General features: G+C 38.1%; 1 protein-coding gene across 3 annotated transcripts in view; it reads left to right on the top strand.

Annotated features, from left to right (window-relative positions):
- The first annotated feature begins 554 nt into the window (after nt 1-554).
- The window catches only part of LOC133653657 (retinoic acid receptor gamma-A), an 86,503-nt gene continuing 65,609 nt past the window's right edge, over nt 555-21,448 (top strand). Inside the window, exon 1 of one of the 3 annotated variants that reach the window (XM_062053188.1) lies at nt 555-788. The gene's annotated coding sequence lies outside the window, so the exon portion shown is untranslated. Of the gene's footprint in view, nt 789-15,819; nt 15,950-20,089; nt 20,106-21,448 lie in introns of those variants that run through there. The other 2 variants (XM_062053189.1, XM_062053190.1) reach the window with 2 other exon arrangements.

Below are 21,448 nucleotides of genomic sequence, written 5' to 3' on the forward strand. Positions count from 1 at the left end.
ATTAAAAATCAACGATAATAAAAAGGAGATGCTTGGAAATAGCATAAAAATGCCCCCAAAACTTGGAAAAACGCGATTCATAGTGTTACTTTTTGGTGTAACCATCATGAGCGTTCTGTTCAGGTATATTTCTTTTATATTTTGATAAATCGTCATAAATAGGTATTGATCAATCTTTAAGCTGTGTGTATTTGATTTCAGTTTGCTTTTGACATCTTATTTAGAATTGTAGTTGAAACTTTTACAACCTTGTGTTGCGCTCATGATGGCGTAACCAAACTAGATTATTTTGAATATGTATTCCCTTTTTTACATTTAGTATATTTAAATATACTGTGTTTTATGATTTTTTATTTTTGGCACATGTACTATATATATAATACAATAAAGTCCCATATAAAATTATGTTTCTAGCAATACTTTAATTTTGCCTTTGAAAGTAGCAATCCAATGTCCATTAGTGGAGCTGACTATGTCCAGCAGCAGCAGTACTCTCTCTCGCCACAAGGGTGAGCCACCGTGCCAGTAATGTGCCCCTTCGGTGTCTCCAATCGACGCCCCTGAAACTGCTGCTGAGTCTCAGTGACGGACTGACAACAAACGAAGCTAATCTGACCAACGACCCGATTAGTATATGAGCTGTAAGGACAAATGGCGCCGTCTTTACAAACTGATCCGGGAGTTACGCCCTTCGATGACTGTCTATGACTTTTGTTTTTGTCTCGTTTCGCGGTCAAAAGTCTGCTGTTCTAAACTTGTGTGGAATGTTGGAACCAACACAAAACAAGGTAGGCTTGCTTACTCCACATAAATGGTTGCCTCATTAATTATAGGCGTGTCACGGAGTGTATGTTTGCCATTTTATAAAAGTGTCAGAGCCGCGCACTCATCGCCGGAACACGTCCCGGCAGGGCACAGGATAATAATGACAGGCTGCACTGAGGGTGCTTTGGGGAAGAAGCGGCTGCCAACACACCTGCAAAAAGCTGGATAGCCTCAGGCCGAAGGCGGTCTTCATCCCCGTCCTGATGTGTGTCTGCCCCCTCGGGCCCCTCCCTCCTATTACTTGTTCAGTGTGGTTTTTGTGAGTCATCATGGCAGATGAGAGACTTCACTTTATTCCACTTTGTTTTAGATGAGCTAATGTGTGCTGATTGAGAGCAGGGCTGTCCAAGCTTCCACACAAAACATCAAAGAAGTGTGATTATCTAGATTAATCACACTTTTTTTAAAAAAATTTGGATTAACAATGTTTAATTACAGGCTGTTATTTGTTTGAATAATTTAAGTTAACTTAAAAAAGACCCCACATTTTCGGATACAAATGCAATTTTATTGTCAGAATGTCATCCAGGAACACTTTTTAAAATGTTTTACTTCAATTTACATAGTTTATTTGCTTAAAACTTGGTAACACGTATCTAAAGTCCAATCAGGGTTTATTTTGAAGTGAAATTTGTATGTATATGGAGTTAAATGTATATGTGTGTGTGTGTGTGTGTGTATGTATATATGTATGTATATGATGTACAGTATATGTATATATATGTGTATACAGTATATATATATATATATTTTTTTTAACATGGCACGCAATGTTATTAAAAAGTAATGATTTTAAATCGAGAATCGATTCTGAATTGAATCGTTACCCCGAAGAATCGAATATATATATATACATATTTATACATTTATATTTATATATGTATATATGTGTTTATGTATATGTATATATGTATATATATGTATATGTATATATGTATACCTGTATATACATATATGTGTATGTATATATGTATGTATGTATATATATGTATATGTGTACTATACATATATATGATTTTTATGGATATATGTACAGTATATATATAAGTTTATGTATATATGTATATATATATGTGTATGTATATATACATATATGTGTATGTATGTACTGTATATATATGTTGTATATGTACATATGTCTATATATGTATTTATGTATATTTTTATGTATATATATACTGTATATGTATGTATATATGCATACATATGTATATGTACAGGGTTTTCCCTCGACTGCCAAGATACCTGTGACAGTGGGGGCGGGGTCAGTGGCGTGGTTATGGGCGTTGTCACCATCATTGAATAATTGGTCTTATCTGCTATGATGATATTATTTTCTTAAAAAATTTTTTTTCACTAGTGTTTTTTTTACAATTGACTCTCCTTAGTATTATCCTGCTTCTTTTTTATCTCCTGTGCAGCACTTTGTGAAACATTTATTGTTTTCTAAAATGTGCTATATAAATAAAGTCGATTGGATTGGATAAAAAGGCAAAAAAAAAGATATGTACATTTAAAAACAAATCTGTTTTTATTAATTAGTATTTATTAGTATATATTTTTATACTGTTTTGCCATATTTTCCATTGTTGTTGCTTATTGTACAATAAACTTTTGAGAATTTTTCAAGTGATATTCTAGAGACTTTTAATGACTTTTTTTTTAAATATAAAAACTACTAGCAACAAATCTAATCTTCTTCTAGTGTCATTATAAAATGTAGCAGTGTTTAGAGACTCTTAACTTCTGTCCCTCAATGTCCCTGACAGAAGAGGCGAGCTACAGCAAGCATGATGTCACACTTGTTTTGTGCTGCTCCAGTTGAACTTTCTCTTCTTAAAAGCTGCCACTGTCCTCTTAATATTTGCACATTTTGTAGATCTCTGTCCACAATATGTCTGGTTACGTCCCCATCGCAGACATTCTGAAAATGCTCCAGACAATGGCGTGCGTCTTGTTAACATCCCCAGGTTTGACAGCACTGTTTTCGATAATCAAAGTCTTTTTTCGATGGTCGAGTTTTCGGTATATCCCTTGTCAACAGTACGCAAATAAATAAAACCATTCAAACTGTAACGACCTACTGGTGGTTATGTTTAATGGTTGTGTGGTTTCGAATTAATATCAGTTTTTCCCATGTTTGCAAACACACCGTCCGTGCCTGAAAGGTGATTGGCGGAGAATGACGAAGTGTTGTTGTGTGTCCGGCGGGGAAGCGCAGACTTACGGAGATGAAAATGCGTACACGGGAGGTAAAACCTGTTGGAACTTTGCCATTTGTTATCATAAGATTGGTAATAAAAGTTAAAAATAGCGTCAGACGTTGTGTGTTTCTTCTGGGGGCTACAATATATTATGTTACTTTAATTTGTTTTCAAGTAAAAAAAAAAAAAATGTTCAAGGTGTGGTGATAATAAAAATGCTGTGGCTGGCGGTGCGCCACATTCAATTACATCCATAGGAAACACTGTATGTATGTATGTATGTATGTATATATGTATATATACTGTAGATATGTATGTGTATTTATATACTGTATATAGTTGTGAATGTATATATATGTATATTTGCATATGTTTATATATGTGTATGTGTATATGTATATTTATATACTGTATGTGTATATGTATATATATATATATACATGTGTATCATGTCATTGGCCTGTGGAAAAAGTCTGGCGTTCTTGCTCTCACTCTCACTCATAGCTGTCTGGTACACATGTACGAAGCAGAATTTTGTATAGAGGCCCGGCACCCATAACAAAAAAAATCAAATCACACTTTATTTGTTGGGAATGATATTTCTACAATTTGACTCATACGTTAATTTAATGATTTTATGATATAATAGTATATTTTTAGGACTGCAACAAATTTATGGGGAATATATTGTTCAATAATTTATTTTGTAAGTGCAAAATAACATATTCATAATAATTAAAACTAAAGATGGCTCTTTGAAGGAAGCAGATCTTGACAAATATGGCCATGGACTGACAGGGTGGTCGACTTTCACATCCCCAAGGTGACGATAAAGACACAAAAAGACGCTTGTGGCAGCTACTTTTTTTTAACCCTTTGTGAGGATTTTGATTGAATCTTCATCTAAACGGAATTATGTCAGTGTCCTGTCGGTCGACATCCCATTGACAGTGGAAATATTACAGTTAGTGTTTGTTTTATTTTGGTTTGTTATGGTTAGTTTGTATGTTTAGCACCTAGCAATGATGCGGATGCTAGTGTCACAATATAGCTGCCTCCAGGTAGCAGTCGGCTTTCTGAAACTTAATGCTCATCCTCTTTGTATTTGGGTTGAAAAATATACCGTACTTTTTCCATAAGCAATTGTTTTTGGCTCTCACAAAGTCTGCTTGATTAGCTTTGTTGTTGACGGGGAACGGATCTGTGGTTGCTAACACTACGTCACGGATCACATGACTGGCTTCCTCATTATCTCTCAAAATGGTTCGGGAATCTCAGTGAAATTTATAATATTTCGATGATATCTATTTTTTTGCAAACTTTGGAAGTCTTTTGGTGTCATAAATCAGATATATATGATAATAGTTTCAATATAGAGGCAACTTGTTATTCCAATCTACTGGTACTTTAATGCAAAGTAGTGGCGATCGATCCAGATGTTTATACTATAGATCAGTGATTCTCAAGGTGTGGTACGTGTAACACTAGTGGTATGCTGGATCCATCTAGTGTTATGCCAAAGAATCACTTGATTAAAATAGAGAGTTTTATTTTCCTAAATCCAAAAAGTGTTACTGTTAAAACTGTGTGTAATGTTACAGTGCGGCCAAAAGTACTACATATACTTGTTTAATAAAACCTGTGTTAAGGTCTTGGTCAAGGTGTTGACTCCAGGATGCAGAGACGGGGGACAAGGTAGAATTACAAAAAGGAAAACATTTAATTACCAGTAGTCAAAAAGGGATAACTAAAGGTGATGGGGCAGAAGCGCACACCATGTAACACAGACAAAAACAGGTTACTCAGTGGTCGGCAGGGGAAACGGCCAGGATGCACTGAGCACAGCAAAAAGTCCAACAAAGAATCCTCTTTACCTCAGGGAGGCTAGGAAGCAAACACAATGAGGTTAGGGATTTCAGGACTAAGGAGTGACAACGTACCAAGACTGGCGAGGTGAAACAGGCGCATGAACGTGAGGAGTTCAGGAGACAATAACCGGCAAGGCCAAGCTGTCAGTGACAAATACTAGCGGGCTAATTAGTAGCAGGTGTGCCTCAAGGTCCGCCCCTCGCCGAGGACGAATGAACTGAAGAAACAGGTGCAGACATCACAACAAAGGAGAAGGCAGGATAATGATAAAGCACAACAACCCGTGCCTCATTTTTTATGAATACCTATGCCTACTATGCTACCGTATTTTAATATTGGTAATTGGAGAGCCAAGTGTTTCTTGAGGTGGTACTTGGTCTGGACACAGGAAGGCTTTGAGCAGGGGTCCCGCCAGCGTCCAAAATCAGGCCCGCGGGAAGTCCCAAGTATAAAAAAATAAAATACAAAAAACAAAACATTATTTTTTTTCTGTCTTTTCTTATCCACTTTGTACCGCTTGCTACTCACGGTGTCTCCTAGCTGCTCAGGCAAATCATATAGTGCCAAAAAATGCATTTTCTCATCGATAACGTGACATCATCGCGCGCGCGGAAAGTGCGCTATATATATCTAATATATATATATCTATATATATATATTTATATATATATATATATATATATATATATATATATATATATATATATATGTATATATATATATATATATATATATATATATATATACAGTATATATCAAATATATATATATATCTGTGAAGTGAAGTGAATTACATTTATATAGCGCTTTTTCTCAAGTGACTCAAAGCGCTTTACATAGTGAAACCCAATATCTAAGTTACATTCAAACCAGTGTGGGTGGCACTGGGAGCAGGTGGGTAAAGTGTCTTGCCCAAGGACACAACGGCAGTGACTAGGATGGCGGAAGCGGGGATCGAACCTGCAACCCTCAAGTTGCTGGCACGGCCGCTCTACCAACCGAGCTATACCGCCCCATATCTCATATATATATATCAAATATACGTATATATATATATATATATATATATATATATATATATATATATATATATATATATATATATATATATATATATATATATATATATATATATATATATATATATATATATATATACATATATATATATATATATATGTATGTATGTATGTATGTATGTATGTATATATATATATATATATATATTTATATATATATATATATATATATATATATATATATATATATATATATATATATATATATATATATATATATATATATATATATATATATATATATATGTATATATATATATATATATATATATACAGCCCGGCCCCCGGCCAAATTGTTTTAACCCAATGCGGCCCCCGAGTCAAAAAGTTTGGGGACCCCTGGCTTTGAGGGTAAAACCCAAATAATTTAAATAGGAGCCAATGGTAGATTTTGCTTTTGTTTAGTTATCGTACACTAGCCACTTTATTTTGTGAAACAAGGTTTATGTAGCATTCAATACCACCAATCTATTACGTCATCGGATTTACAACAATATTAGCATATTCAAAATTAAAATAGGTACGTTTTTATAAAAATGTGTTTTGGTGTTTACTTTAGATACTTACCATAAAACATTTTCGGATCTACAATCTATTGTCAAGTATTGAATCAGGACTCAAAGTCAAATCAGATCAGAGGCCAAACATGTTGATCAGGGCATCCCTAATATATATATATATATATATATATATATATATATATATATATATATATATATATATATATATTTAAAGACAAAGCCTTGTGTCGTTATTAGTATCAACAGTTCAGCCTTTTCACTTTACATATGGCCACAAGGCTACCTAGTGGTTAGCAGTGGTGTAGGCCAGTGGTTCTCAAATGGGGGTACGCGTACCCCTGGGGGTACTTGAAGGTATGCCAAGGGGTACGAGAGATTTTTTTTAAATATTCTAAAAATAGCAACAATTCAAAAATCATTTATAAATATATTTATTGAATAATACTTCAACAAAATATGAATGTAAGTTCATAAACTGAACATCAAATCAAGTAGGCTATTCCATTCATTACCATAAACCCAGAGTTTCCCCCATGCCATGATGGTTTGACCCTCACTAAAATGTCTGTCAAAAAGAACTGTGAAAAGAAATCCAACAATGCAATATTCAATGTTGACAGCTAGATTTTTTTGGACATGTTCCATAAATATTGATGTTAAAGATTTCTTTTTTTGTGAAGAAATGTTTAGAATTAAGTTCATGAATCCAGATGGATCTCTATTACAATCCCCAAAGAGGGCACTTTAAGTTGATGATTACTTCTATGTGTAGAAATCTTTATTTATAATTGAATCACCTGTTTATTTTTCAACAAGTTTTTAGTTATTTTTATGTTTTTTTCCAAATAGTTCAAGAAAGACCACTACAAATGAGCAATATTTTGCACTGTTATACAATTTAATAAATCAGAAACTGATGACATAGTGCTGTGTTTTACTTCTTTATCTCTTTTTTTCAACCAAAAATGCTTTGCTCTGATTAGGGGGTACTTGAATTAAAAAACATTTCACAGGGGGTACATCACTGAAAAAAGGTTGAGAACCACTGGTGTAGGCCACACAGTCAGGAGATTGGGTAGACCTGGATGGAATCTCCATTTGGATATGTCGTCGTGGTTTGTGCACCTCTTTGAGGCATGTGTGATTAAGGGCTGTATAAATAAACGTTGATTGATTGATTGATCTCTGTGTGGGTTTTCTGCGGGTACTCCGGCTTTCAGCCACTTTCCAAAAACATGCATTTTAGGTAAATTTTTTGACTCTCGAAGTTGTCCATAGGTATGAATATTTTATGTTTTGTTGTGTTCGCTGGCGACCAGTCTAGGGAGTACCCCGCCTTTGGCCCGAAGTCAGCTGGGATAGGCTTCAGTGTACCCCCGCGACCCTAATGAAGATAAGCGGTATAGAAAATGGATGGATGACACTTTACATAGTGTTCTTTTGCACTTTTTTGTTTCTCAATTTTGCTGTATTTTGTTCGTTATTAATTTTTTTAAACAAGTGAGCCGCATTTCGGGACCACTTAAGTCAGGGGTGTCCAAACTTTTTCCACTGAGGGCCGCACACTGAAAAATCAAAGCATGCGGGGGCCATTTTAATATTTTTCATTTTCAAAACCAATACAATATACACTTTTTTTTTTTTTTACCTTAGGGGCTCCCGCAAGTTAGGTCCTAGGGACGCAGAAGGGTTTCAGTCTTAAAACGGGTTTAAAACAAGTTATATATATTTTTTTATTTAAACGCTTGAATCTCTAATTCAACTTCAGGTGAAAATATATATACACACACAAACACACACACACATTTCATGAGCTTTTTGTCAAAACCCTATTTTTTGGTGCAAAAATACAAAATATAATATTTTTCCCAAAAATATTTTCAAAGTGGAATATTTGATGTGAAGTAATTGGATCCCTAACTAGGTCAATAATTAATAGCAACATTGATTTTAATTTATTATTATTATTTTAATATTTTTAGCAAAGACATGTGTTTTTTAATTCCACTAAAATTCTTAAGGATCCAAAAGTGCCCCACTCATGTTTACATTCAACGCTTAAATCTCTCTATCAGCTTCAGATAATATATAGTGTAATTAGCTTAGTATGTTTACAATAACAATTTATGTTATAATTAACTTTTTTTTTTTCTTTTTTTTTTTCCCCATGTTTTGTATGTCCTTTTTGTCCTTAAATCGGTCAATAATTCATAGCAACATTGATTTTGATTCATTATTATTTTGTGAGAAATTGTAAAAACAAATTATGTTATTAGAGTCAACATTGCATTGGCAACACTAAATTGGCCCTAGTGTATGAATGTGAGTGTGAATGTTGTCTGTCTATCTGTGTTGGCCCTGTGATGAGGTGGCACTTGTCCAGGGTGTACCCCGCCTTCCGCCCGATTGTAGCTGAGATAGGCTCCAGCGCCCCCCGCGACCCCGAAGGGAATAAGCGGTAGAAAATGGATGGATGGATGGATGGATGGAGTCAACATTGCAAAGTTTTTCTCGTTGCGTTTCACCTATTTTCTGTTTTATTCCACTTTTTAATGTTTTTAAAAAATTTTTTTTAGTATTTTTAGAATGATGTGCGGCGGGCCGGGAAAACATTAGCTGCGGGCCGCAAATGGCCCCCGGGCCACACTTTGGACACCCCTGACTTAAGTCATTCATGAATTTTGAATATCAGTGGTTTTATTGCGCCTAAGTACCAAACACGCGCACACAGACACAGATCCTAATGTTATTGTAAAAAAAACCTGATGTTAAATTCTGTGTAGCTCAGTGTTTCTCAAACTTTTTTTTACCAACTTAGAAAAAACTTGGCTCTCCAAGTACCACTATAATGTCCATCATTAAAAAGCAGTGGTCTTGCAGAAGCCCAACATACTATCAACTTTTTAGTGGCAGATGAACACGGACTCCCCACCAACTAACAAAACACGGGTGCTGTTTACAGCCAGATGGAGGGACAGCTAGGACAGCCAATCACTTATTGGCAAGAAGGAATTTGTGGGCATTTTAATGTGAAACAGGCTTCAGCTTGAAGAGCCGTTTTCCGCTTGGTCCTAGTGCTTCAACTGTTACCATCTTCCATCCATCCATCCATTTTCTACCGCTTGTCCCTTTCGGGGTCGCGGGGGGTGCTGGAGCCTATCTCAGCTGCATTCGGGCGGTAGGCAGGGTACATCCTGGACAGTTACCATCATATATAGAGTCATGTTTTTTTATATTTTAAAAACTGCAAGGCGTATAAACTGCCTTTTAAAAAAAGTGCAGGGGACATACACCTCACCCCTTCCCCCAAATTACGTCCCTGCCTCTGAGCAAAGAATTATCCTCAAGGATCAACAGGAGAAATGTGGGTACAAGCAGACCAACATAGAAAATACTACATGTTTATACACCAACCACTCGTGCCAAAAGTTAATGCACTTTTTTTTTGCGGTAGCAGTGTTCTGTGCCCAGCTTTCTCACAAGGGCAGTTTTATGCACAGGGAAAGAGGCATGGAAAAGAAGACCTTTCCCTTTGAGCTTGCAGATTTGCAATAATTACAGAATTACTTCCATATGTGGCTCTCTGGCTGCCTTCTCGCTGCCCCCCCCACCCCTCTTTCCCCTCTTTACATTTGTATTCTCCCTTTATTTCTTACTTTTGCTTCTTTTATTTTGTTTGGCTTCCCTTCATGCACTCTGAGCATTTTTTTTTGTCAAACCACAGCTTAAACAAAGTTTATGGTAATCAGAACATTCTGGCATTTTTGGCAAACGACTACAGTGGGTTTTTTTTTTTGGTGATGGAATTAATCACGGTTGCCAGAAATATGCGTGCGGCCTTGTGAAAGAGGAGCGAGAGGGAAGCGAGACACGGACAGACGCGGAGAGGGGAAATGCTGAAAATACGGAAATATGAAAAAGGAGGAAAGGAAAAGAATGGGAGCTCAGTGAAGAATTTGCGAGGCAGGACCAGAGCGTAAAGGAAGGAGGGAGAGGTGGAACAGAAAATGAGGGAGAGGGAGTGCTGGAGTAATGCTTTTTGACAGAGGTGGGTTCAAGACGGGTTCATTGTGACATCATGGCTGATTTTTGAGGAAAGTATAGACAGGAGAGACGTTCACCTTTCATTGGACACACATGTTGGGGAACAGGCGAGCGCGCTCATTTGCTGGCACACACACTGGTAGCTGTGTCCGCAACCTCTCCATGCACCCCCAAATTATGCACACTCCTTTTTTTCCAGTGTAGTAAAAGAGGCACTTTCTTCCAAGCTTTGTACTCATTTGTTTTTGCTAGAAGAGTACATTGTGGTAAAAAAAAAAAAACATGATGGGCCCATAACGCTTTTCTTCTTTGCCATGAGTAAAGTCATTTTGCTGTGAGTATTCCACTGTGTACTTCAAGGCACTTGGACCAGAAATGAACAGAGTTTGCCAGGCAGGATGAATGAGCTCCTTCATTTCTGAGGATGTGTGCTTATTAGTTCTGCAACCAAGAAAGTTTGAGCAAGTGTATATTTGTGTGGGTGTGCATGTGCAAATGAGAATTGAACAAAGTGCGCTCGCTTGCCTTAATTTGCGTCCCCTTGCTTGTCTACCAAACGTGACATAGCATCAATCTGAATTGGCTGATCTCAGAGCAGACATCTTCTAACTGATTAAAACCTGCCGCCATGCTCGCTTTCTGTTCATCAACTCCCCCTCCCCCCATTCATGCCTCTATCAAACCAACTTGTCCTATTTTGCACCTCTTTCTCTCACGCTCACTGTACCAGCTATCATCTTTTTGAGCCCTTTTCTCTGTAAAAACCAGCTGACCTCACTTCCTGCCTTTCTTGCTCTCTCTGTCATCACTCTTTGCTCTTTCCTCTTCTGCCTTTGCTGCTTTTTCTCTGCCAGCAAGCCCCAGGCTTGCGCCACATTCCTCCGTGAATGCAAATATGTTGAATGTTAAGTGGAAACACACGACTGGCTCTTATGAATATTTCATATCTTCATAAACACATGGAGTGGAGCTGCAGAGCTCCGCGTCTAACAATACCCGTGTTTCCCAGATGACTTCCTGTAAAAATCCCGTGCATTCAACTTTTAGCCGTAGTGTGCTGCGTCAGGATTGATGTCAGAGCAATGCGTTATGATGTCACGGGGTGAAGTTAATGATACACGAATGGAGGGGCCAATAGGCCTTGTTTCCAGTGGTGCCCAGAGAGTGGGATAGCACCCTGATCTGTCTTCATTATCCCCCATTCTGCAGCCTCCCAGACACAATGATCATAAATCTCTGCCTGAAGCACACTTCACTGACACGGAAACACAAACACTAGTAACCTCTGACCCTCTCACTGCTACTGCCTGCACACACTCATCCATGCAGCATCGGCGTGCATGCTGTAATAGTCCCAAGCTCTCTGTCACAATTTAATAAGGACCACAGCACAGCCCCCTGCACCCTGACAATAACCTCATGCACACCACTGCACATTGGCTCGCACGTGCACCGCCTGATGCTATCACGCAGATTTTAAAGTCACATCAGTCTAACGACTAATACAGTTAGTCTTTAAAGGTCCCAGGGCGCTATTTACCTTCTTGTTTCGCGTTACGCAATTGCTGATTTAGCACCGCTACATAAACAGTTAAGGGATTTCTTTTAGCTTCGGTGGCCTCATAAGCAACACGTAAATCAAATGTAAACGAGATAAGGATCAGCTGAGGTGCCTTTTGCAGAGTGGCTAAGATGGGCGCTTCCTGAATATTAGCTCTGTGTAAAAAAGCAGCAGGGCCTCTCACTGCGTCGCCGTTCATTTATCCTCATTTTGTATGAGCATATCTACATTAAAAATGGATGAAAGAACCAGCATCTGAGGCGCATACATTAATGTATGTGTGTGCCGCTGTTTATAAAGATACAATATTTTACTACATCAGGCCACTTACTAGGATTTGCAAATGAAAGCCAAGTGCTTTTAAGGAGGCAAGAGGGTGAATAGGTGAATGATTTGCTTAAATCTGTGAGATTGTGAGGTAATTTTGGGACAATATGCCTGAAAGGCACCATATTAGATGAGCTTTTAGAATGAGTCATGCATGCATAAGAAGAATATTTTCAAATTAGGTCTCTGTAGTACACATTACTGATTGGAATAACAATGAGTTGTACTATAATACAACTGCCCGGCTGTCCTGTATTTTCAAGAGTGGTTGCGTAGGTCTTTGTTTGATTTGGTCCAATATGGTTGGATTATAGCTAGGTTTAACAAATGACTCATTTGTGTCGTAATGTGGGGAGATCGATAACTGTAATAGTCCCAATTTCATGGATCAACATTTGATTTTCGATACATTCTCTAATGAAAGAGAGACATTATTGTTTTCCTATCAATGCTTTTAGACAACAGGAAATTATAGATTCCAATCACTGGTGCTCTACAGTCACTATCATTAAGTTGGACACACTATGCTTGTGTTCAACAACTTACATACACAACTACTGTTTTGAGAACAAGACATTATTATAATGAAAACAAAAGAGCAGAGTTGCTAAAAGACACTTCTAAAAAAGTGAGCTGCCACATATGTAGGTTCTCCGTTAAACAAAAGACATCTCCAAATTCTCCAATTGCTACTTTTTTTTAAAGAAAAAAAGGGTCACTGTGGTAAAAAGTCACATTTGGAGTCCGATTTCCAGAACCTAGGAAGATAACTATCTGGCTGCTGCCAAGCAAAGACAGAACGGCAGTCAAGACAAAACTAATACTCAAAAATGGCAGAAAAGTCATACTGCACTGAGTTTGCTAGGTGAGCGATCCGACACACTGGCATCGATTGGCTTACTCTGTTGCAAACTGTTGTAAAGCTTTTGTCTTGAGATCGAATCAGAATCACAAATACTTCATTAGATGAAATTTATTTATATTTCCAGACAATTTTGTCTTCTCACGGTCATAAAAATACGGGACAAAGTTTATCCCTTGACAGCTCAATACAGAATGCATACTTTTCTCTCTAAATATGGGACACTTCCGTTTTTCAAGGGAATCTATTTGCAGCTATTAGCATGGCACAATTTAACAATGTTGAGCCAATTAGGATGCTGACATCAAGTTACAGACTGTGTCACGGTTATGCCAGCAGTGCAGTAATCCGACTCCAATGTAAAGCTAGTAACAGCATTGTCAACTGGTTAGCATGAATTGGCTGCAAAGCTAAACGCTATGTTGCATAGTTGTTGCTGAGCCAGAGGGTGTTTGGGATGTCTAAAGAAGTTTGTGGTGATCCCACATTCTTTTTTGCTACAGTAGATGTTCAATTTAGCACCTCTGGTGGCAGTTTACCTTGTGCTCTCCATTGCGGCTGCATTCCAGTGGTCATCCAGAGGCTTAATGCAACATATAATAGTGGAAAAGAGACAATGGTGTTCAACTGGTCAATGCTAATGTAAAACCTACAAACTGTGACCTGTGGTGACATTTCCATCTATGCTTGACAGTTGAGAGATCAATGCAATTTAATTTTCAAAGCAGCAGCCAAGAAGCATCCATGGTGATGAGTAAAGGTAAAGTTATAGGGGTCATATTTTTTCTACATTTAAAACACTTCCTTGTAGTCTACATAACGTGTACAAAATGTTGCATATATTTTGTTCTACAGACCGTCCACAAGCCGCTTTCTAACTGTCTTTTCAGAACCGTGGGTCTTATTTACGTGCCAAAGCCCTCATCCAGGCCTGGCCCCCTTCGACTGCGTCTCCACCCAATCAGCCATGTTGTACTTTTTTACGCTTCTACTAACAGATATAAATTAAAACTATACGCTACTTTTTATTAGAAATGGAAACAGCGGAGGATTTTAGCATGCATGTGCATATACGAGCCAGTTTTCCACACAAGAGGAAAGCGAAAAGGTAGGAATTTATTGACTACAACTTCAGACTACAACTAAATAAAAATGGCTGACCCACGCAAAGCTCTTTGAGTAAATTTCTACTATTTATGGAGATATTTGCTGATGTAACTAAATAAAAATATGTCACTAAAGTCTCAAATTCTTGAGGCTTATTTGTAGCATGTTTTGTCAATTGTTTTATAAATATATCTGCCATGCCTCCATGGTTTGATTTCATATTTCGGGACTTACGGGGATCCCAAATACACAAAAACTAGTAAGAAAAGTTGTTTTTGCAAAATAAGACCCCTTTAATGTATGCCTTCAACCCCTAACGCTGAGGCACTCCTTATAACACAAACAGCTTGAGAAAAATTACATTCAGAAAAGCAAAGTGCACGCCCAGAACCACAAACACATAAACAGATCTGAAACATATGATCTCTCATAGCGAGAGGGGCACGTTTAAGGGCACACCCAAAAATGTTGTTGCTGCACTCTGCCATCTCATACAGAACTTCCCCTTAAAACCGAAGTGCCACCATTTCGCTTCAGCAACTGAAGTCATTTAGTTTAGCAAAAAAGCCATCTTGAGCTTGACAAAATATTTCCAACTGCACAATGTTTGGCAGGATCTGGACAGATGTTGTATATCCCGAAAAATGCTTTGAAAGCCAAATTCTGGCTTTAATTTATCCTCAATAGGAGCAGAATGTTTTCAGTTGTACTTCTCCTTTTGCTTCCAAAAGTGTCCCTAGTATTTTTCTAATACCGAGTCCCATCTGCACTAGTATGTTGATGACAGTAGTGATTTATTAAGCGTCATGGGAACATTGTCTTACAGCCAAAGTGAAAGCAAAGTGTGTAGTTGTGCAGAGCAGGTGGAGGTGAAATGTGCCATGTTCATGTGATAAATGAATCTCCCAGGGAATGAGTGACTGTAGATTCAACTTCATAAATGTGCTGTGTAAACACCCAGGATCAAAATATGACAAAGCAGATGATGTGTACTGCTCTGTATGTTCTTACGTACTCTTCAAAGCTGCAAATTCACCAATCTAACTTGCACAAGTAGTTTGTACAGCTAAACAAGTCAGTAGCCAAGCAGATGAAGGAATGAAAAAGAACCCACCCGAGAGACAAAGAAGCAAGAGAGAATCAAAAACAGAAACTTAAGCTCTATGGACGCTTTTCTTCCCTGCAGGCATTTTGTGGCTCGTGAAAAAATGTGCTGTATATTTGAAGTGTTGGGTCACGTGACAGAGGACGGCTTTATGAATCAGAGAGTGTAATTATTTCCTAGCGAGTGAAAGCGTGAGTGTGTTGGGGGAGTGAAAGAGTGATTTTAAGAGGTATTGAGAGGAGGAGGAGAGTGTCTAAGGGAGGGAGGAGGAGAGCGAGAGAGAGCGAGGTTGGCTGCTGCCCTGCTGGTGCTGTCAGAAGGACTCTGATGAACGTGCACACATCTTGTCTCCACTTTTTTTTCCAGGCCAGCCCGGCTCATCTGACCTTTTTTTTTACGTACAAAGTCGTTCATCAGTCCTGCGGCCTCATCCGTGCCACAGTTGGTGAGTAGTTCATGCCCAAAAACTTTTAAAAAGTCTCAACATTTCAGCTAGTGTTTGTTTTGCTTTCCCCTTTGTTAGGAGTGAGAGGTTGTATTTGTCAGGAGTGGCTCTTTAATTGAAGACAGAGATGCTTTTTGTCAAACTTCATTTCAAGGACTTGCAAACACACACGTTTCTTTCATTAGGCTTTATGGAGGCAACCCCGTTTATATGAAGACGTGAGTGTTTCTTGCTGCACACGTGTGCTTATTAGTGACTGTTAACCCATGCCAGTGGACCTCTTTATTATTAGCATATGTGTGTGTGTTAGTGTGTGTCCGCCTGTGTGTGTTTGATGTCTATTCACCAGTGGAGTCACCAGGCTTTGACCTTTTTTTTGATTATTATAACCAACATGTTGGAAAGTTGGAAATGACCAGCATTGTTTTCCACCTTTTAGCAATACGGACTAATTCCTGTGGAGTGAGTGTGCACCTTTGTTCTTAGTTTATTCATTGTGTTCCCACAGTTTGTTGCCTGTCAGTGAATTGTATCACTTGATTCTGGCGTATTGCCTCGGTTAACAGGTTCCTCTTGTTGGAGCCGTGCATATCAGAGCGATCCGGCGCCTGATGTCACTGCATGTTTTTACTTGTTTCACGTGGCCTCGCAGCTTTAGTGTAGTGTTACTTCATCGCAGTGGCGACTCAGAAGCGCTGCACCTGCCATTTCTGGTGGACCTGACGTAAGAGTGAGGGATAGCTTGAAAGAAAAAGTAACAGCACGGCTAAGTGAAGAAGCGTGCTGAAGCACATCAGTTGGACTCAGAGGAGCTGACCTCTGGACAGGAAGAAGAAGGGAGGTCATCCTCAACATAAGTGTTGTCGTCAGGCATTTTACTATTTGTTTGGTCCTTTGTAGTGTGTCTTAAAGGATCATAAACTTTTAAACGTGAATGTTTAGCAGCAACCAATTAAGTGACTAATGTTGTCATTACAAGCATTAAGTGGTGTTTTCTTTTTAATTACATGACTTTTCTTCTTTTTTATTGGTTTTCTTACCACACGATGCCCGCAAATTTGTTATTTTAAGGGGATCTGTCGTATTGAATGGAAATGCAACTGGCGGCCTGGGAGCCAAATCTGCCCTGGGAATGACACCATACCGGCCCCCAGGTTCAATTCAAAACTTGGTAGACAAACATTTTGCAGCAAATTCGTAAAAACACAAGATGGCACCTTGGACCACTGTAAACACATAGACAGAAGCTTGTATTTACATTTTAACCTTAGTATCAAATATAGAACACTGCGGTCCACACTGGTGATTTACATAACTGTTCCTCAAGGCACCCTTTTAAGTCCTCTCCTTTTTGACAGTTATAATCTTTTTTGTAATGGGATTTACTTCAGCTGCAGTCAGTAGTCATTTGTTCAACATCTTTAGTTATAGTTATACTAGTATTCCTCAAGTTTCAACCTTAGGTCCTCTCTTTTTCATCCTTTTGAGCAATTCAGCTGCTATCCCGAAAGTTGAGTATAAAAATCTTGTGAGAGACTTACATTTTTGCAGAAGGTCTTTAAAACACTAGAGTGCTGTCATAGAGGTGATTTTTGACTGGCTTTTTTGCAGAGGGTCCGGGTGGTGGTGGTGGTGGTGGTGTTTGGGGTTGGGGGGGTGCTGGAGCCTATTTTAGCTGACTTTGGATGTAAGACGGGCTTGACCCTGGATTGATTACCAGTCAATCAGGGAACATACGTATAGAGACATACAATTCACATGACACAGAGTTGCGACTGAACCCACACTACTTGCAACTCAAGTCAGGCGGGTCAATTACCAGACAATCAGTGACTGAGGGCACTACAATTCTTTTGAAAACAGTTTCTCTCTTAATCTCTCTGGGAAAAAGTCATTTGATACTCTTTGCATGGGATTGTTGGTGCCTATTGTTTTCTGAAATACTTAACAATCAAGGCCCAGTAGTTGGGAAGAGAAAGACAGGTGTTTTTTTTATTTTTTGGGGGGCAGGGGGGTGGGGTAGATCCTTCCGCCACTGCACTATAATTAACAACAAAACTATTTGCACGCCGTTCCTGCTGTGTATTTTGACAGGTGTGTCGCTGTTGTGTCTATTTGCATGTTCAGTTGTGGCTCTAAACGTTTTATTAAGACATATTTTGGTGTGTGTTTTTGTGTGTGTTTGTTTGGGCCCACTTTGTGTTGCTCCAGCTCCTCTGCCTACAATCAGGCATGGACATCATTTTTATACAGAGGATGAGTTGTTTTCTGAACTGAGGAATACAAACATCACATTTGCTCTCTCGGTAGTTGAAAAAAGAGAGGCTTTCACACATTTTCTTCTCTTGCATGATTTTCTGCCTCTCTGGCTGTATTTATGTCTAAAATGTTATTCCGTCATCTGTCTTTTCCTGTTGTGGTATATGTTTAGTACTCAAAAGTGCTCTACCACATCATGGAATTTGTCAGATTGACTTCATCATTTTAGAAAGTGTCTTATGTCTCACTGAGTTTAAACTCTTTCCATAATCTTCTCCACACTTTGCTTAAACATATGTATACAGTATGTAATTCCCAAAGAACAGCCTGTTCTTTATAAGTCAATTAGGCCGAAGCACTACTTTGCACTGTTGCACTTAAGCAAATAAGTGTTTGTGCAATGCCAAGAGCAGGCAGATGTCAAACAAGTTTGGGGTGATGGAATGCAGGTGTGTTTGGACACACCGAGTCGTCTGTCACCAAGTGTCTCTCCCAGAGCCATTAGCCAGACACTTGTTGAAAGATGGGGATCTGTCAGCTGAGCATCAAGGTGTAATGTGTTTCGGATACAGTTGCCGGAGACAAAATGTCGCAGACACCAGCAACGAGATCAAATAACGCTTACGCAGCTTCTGTTTGTTCCACTTGTCTGAATCTTCTTTTTGCACCAGCAGTAGTCAGAATATCATCCCAGTCTGTGTGATACAAAGGACTGTTTTACCGATGTAGTAATATGACTTTACCTGTGACCCAGAACTTAAACATAACCCCATGTGCTCCAAGTCACCTCCTTTGCAAGCTTACTGAACATAAATCACTTTCTGTTGTTGACAATTATAAGACTATGCCTGGAAGACATGCTTAGTTATTTTGTTGAAAAATGAGCAGGAGTGGGCAAGTCTGAGGTTAGACAAAAACAAAAACATTCCAAGTTTTCCTGCATGGATACATGGTACTGAATTATTTTCTATCTGGACGCTGTGAAGTCAACTGTTCCAGTAAAGCTTTTGACACACAATTTTGGAAAAAAAAAACCCTGTAAAACTAGCACATTGTAGACTTTTATAGAGTTTTGGATACTCAAAGAAAACCTGTGAAGACAGTCATGCTTGCTGGCAGAGAAATGAAAACCAATAAGTATCTTCCACTCGGTCAGGGCAGGAAGGGGAAAGTCACTAAAATTGTACTTCAAACGTCAAATATCCACTGAGACATAAATATGCGACTATAAATCCTTCCACAGTTGCACATTGGAAGTACAGTGCTGTTTTCTGTGAGTAGAGTACAAAACATAACCCAAATAAACACATTCCTGCTAATATACACAAGAATAAACACATTTTCTATTGATCGGTATAAAAATACATTCAATGATTTTAAGAATTCTGTCAGATTATTGATCAATCTGCTCTTGATGAACCAACAGTGGCGCTGTTGGAAGTCGCGATATGAAGGTGCACTTCTGTTGAGCGGGTCTATTCAGGACTATTTTCATACAAAAAGCGTACCGGATTACAAACCGCACTATGGGGTCATATTATCATTATTTTTCTACATTTAAAACACTATTACATAACATGTAATGGTGGTTCTTTGGTCAAAATATTGCATACATTATGTTTTATAGACCATCTTCAAGCTTCTTTCTGTCGTTTTCTTCAGGATGTGCCGTTTTGTGGATGGTCTTATTTACGTGGCTTCACTTCGACAGCATCTTCTCCCCGTCATCTTTGTTCTACCAGCAGTTTTTAGCACTTCCGTAGCGAGTCCACTGACAAATATAAGTTAGAACTGCATGCAACAGCGGAGGATGAATGCCCCACGGCGCAGACTACGATGGCGGACGCACGCTAATTACATATGCAGATCCCAAATACACATCAGCGGGTACCAATAGGTGAGAAAAGTTGGTTTTGCATAATATAGTGAAACAAACGCCAGATAATATGTCTCCATAATAGGTGTCATTTTGGGGTCTTGTACACGTACTACAGGAATACCCATATGTTGACTACTGTAGCCGTAATGCTCCGCGTTCCATCAAGCGGTGCGGCTTCTTAGCCTACCAAAGTCGTACTAAAACATTATGAAAGATTTTTGAGCATCATGTGCAATGTTCTATATTCTCAATAAAACATTAAAGTTCAAGGTCGGTAAGCAGGACCAGAATTAATACATACATTAGGCGCACTTGGTCACTGTTGATTTTTGAAAAATTAAAAGATTTTAAGTTCGCCAATACATAACATAAATGTTTTAAGAAAATGTGAAATGCCCATCCCTGGTTTTAACACACAACAACAAATGAATGTTTCATCATTTTGTGCTCATAGACTTAGATTGGTCAGATTTAGCCCAACGGTTGGTGCCAAAACCCCTAATATTATACTCCAAAAACCATCCTTGCCTGGGCAAGGATGGTTTCTCCCTATCATAGTGAGAAAACCAACTGTTTTAATTTAAACGAGCAATCCTAACTGTCAAAACCAACGACAGTCGTTCAATTCTTAATTCTAGAGCTGACCAATCTAAGTCTATTAGCACGAACTGATGAAGACAAACCAAGCAGTCCAGTTGCGAACAACTGAACGCCCTGAGATGACAACGACCTGGATGAATGAGAACCTTCATTGGTATACACAACAACAAAGGACCAAAATTGTTCAATCTTTATATAACTGACATTTGTAAAGTTACAAAAGATTTAAAGTTAGTATTATTGGCCTACGATAAAACAGGGTTTTGTTCAGGAGAGAACACACAGAAGCTAATACAAATAATAACAGAAGAAATTAACAAATTATAATGATGGTTTGACAAAAACAGACTAACTAAAATAATGTTATTAGGTAAAATTAGAAGGGAAAGTCAAACAAAAATACAAATAGACGGAATAGAAATTGAAAGAGTAAATTAAACCAAATGTCTATGTATAATAATTGATGATAAAATGAACTGGAAATTTCATATAAAAATATACAACACAAGGTGGCAAGAAACACATCAATAATAAATAAAGCTAAACATGCATTGGACCAAAAATCACTCCATATTTTCTACAGCTCGCTAGTGTTACCATATCTGAGTTATTGTGCAGAAATATGGGTAAATAACTACAAAAGTACACTTCATTCATTAACCGTGTTACAAAAAGATCAGTTAGAATAATACATAATGTTGAATATAGAGAACATTCAAACCCTTTATTCATTGAATCGAAAATACTGAAATTCCACGATA

The sequence above is a fragment of the Entelurus aequoreus genome, linkage group LG07 (assembly GCF_033978785.1).
Source record: "Entelurus aequoreus isolate RoL-2023_Sb linkage group LG07, RoL_Eaeq_v1.1, whole genome shotgun sequence".
Taxonomy (NCBI): Eukaryota; Metazoa; Chordata; class Actinopteri; order Syngnathiformes; family Syngnathidae; genus Entelurus; species Entelurus aequoreus.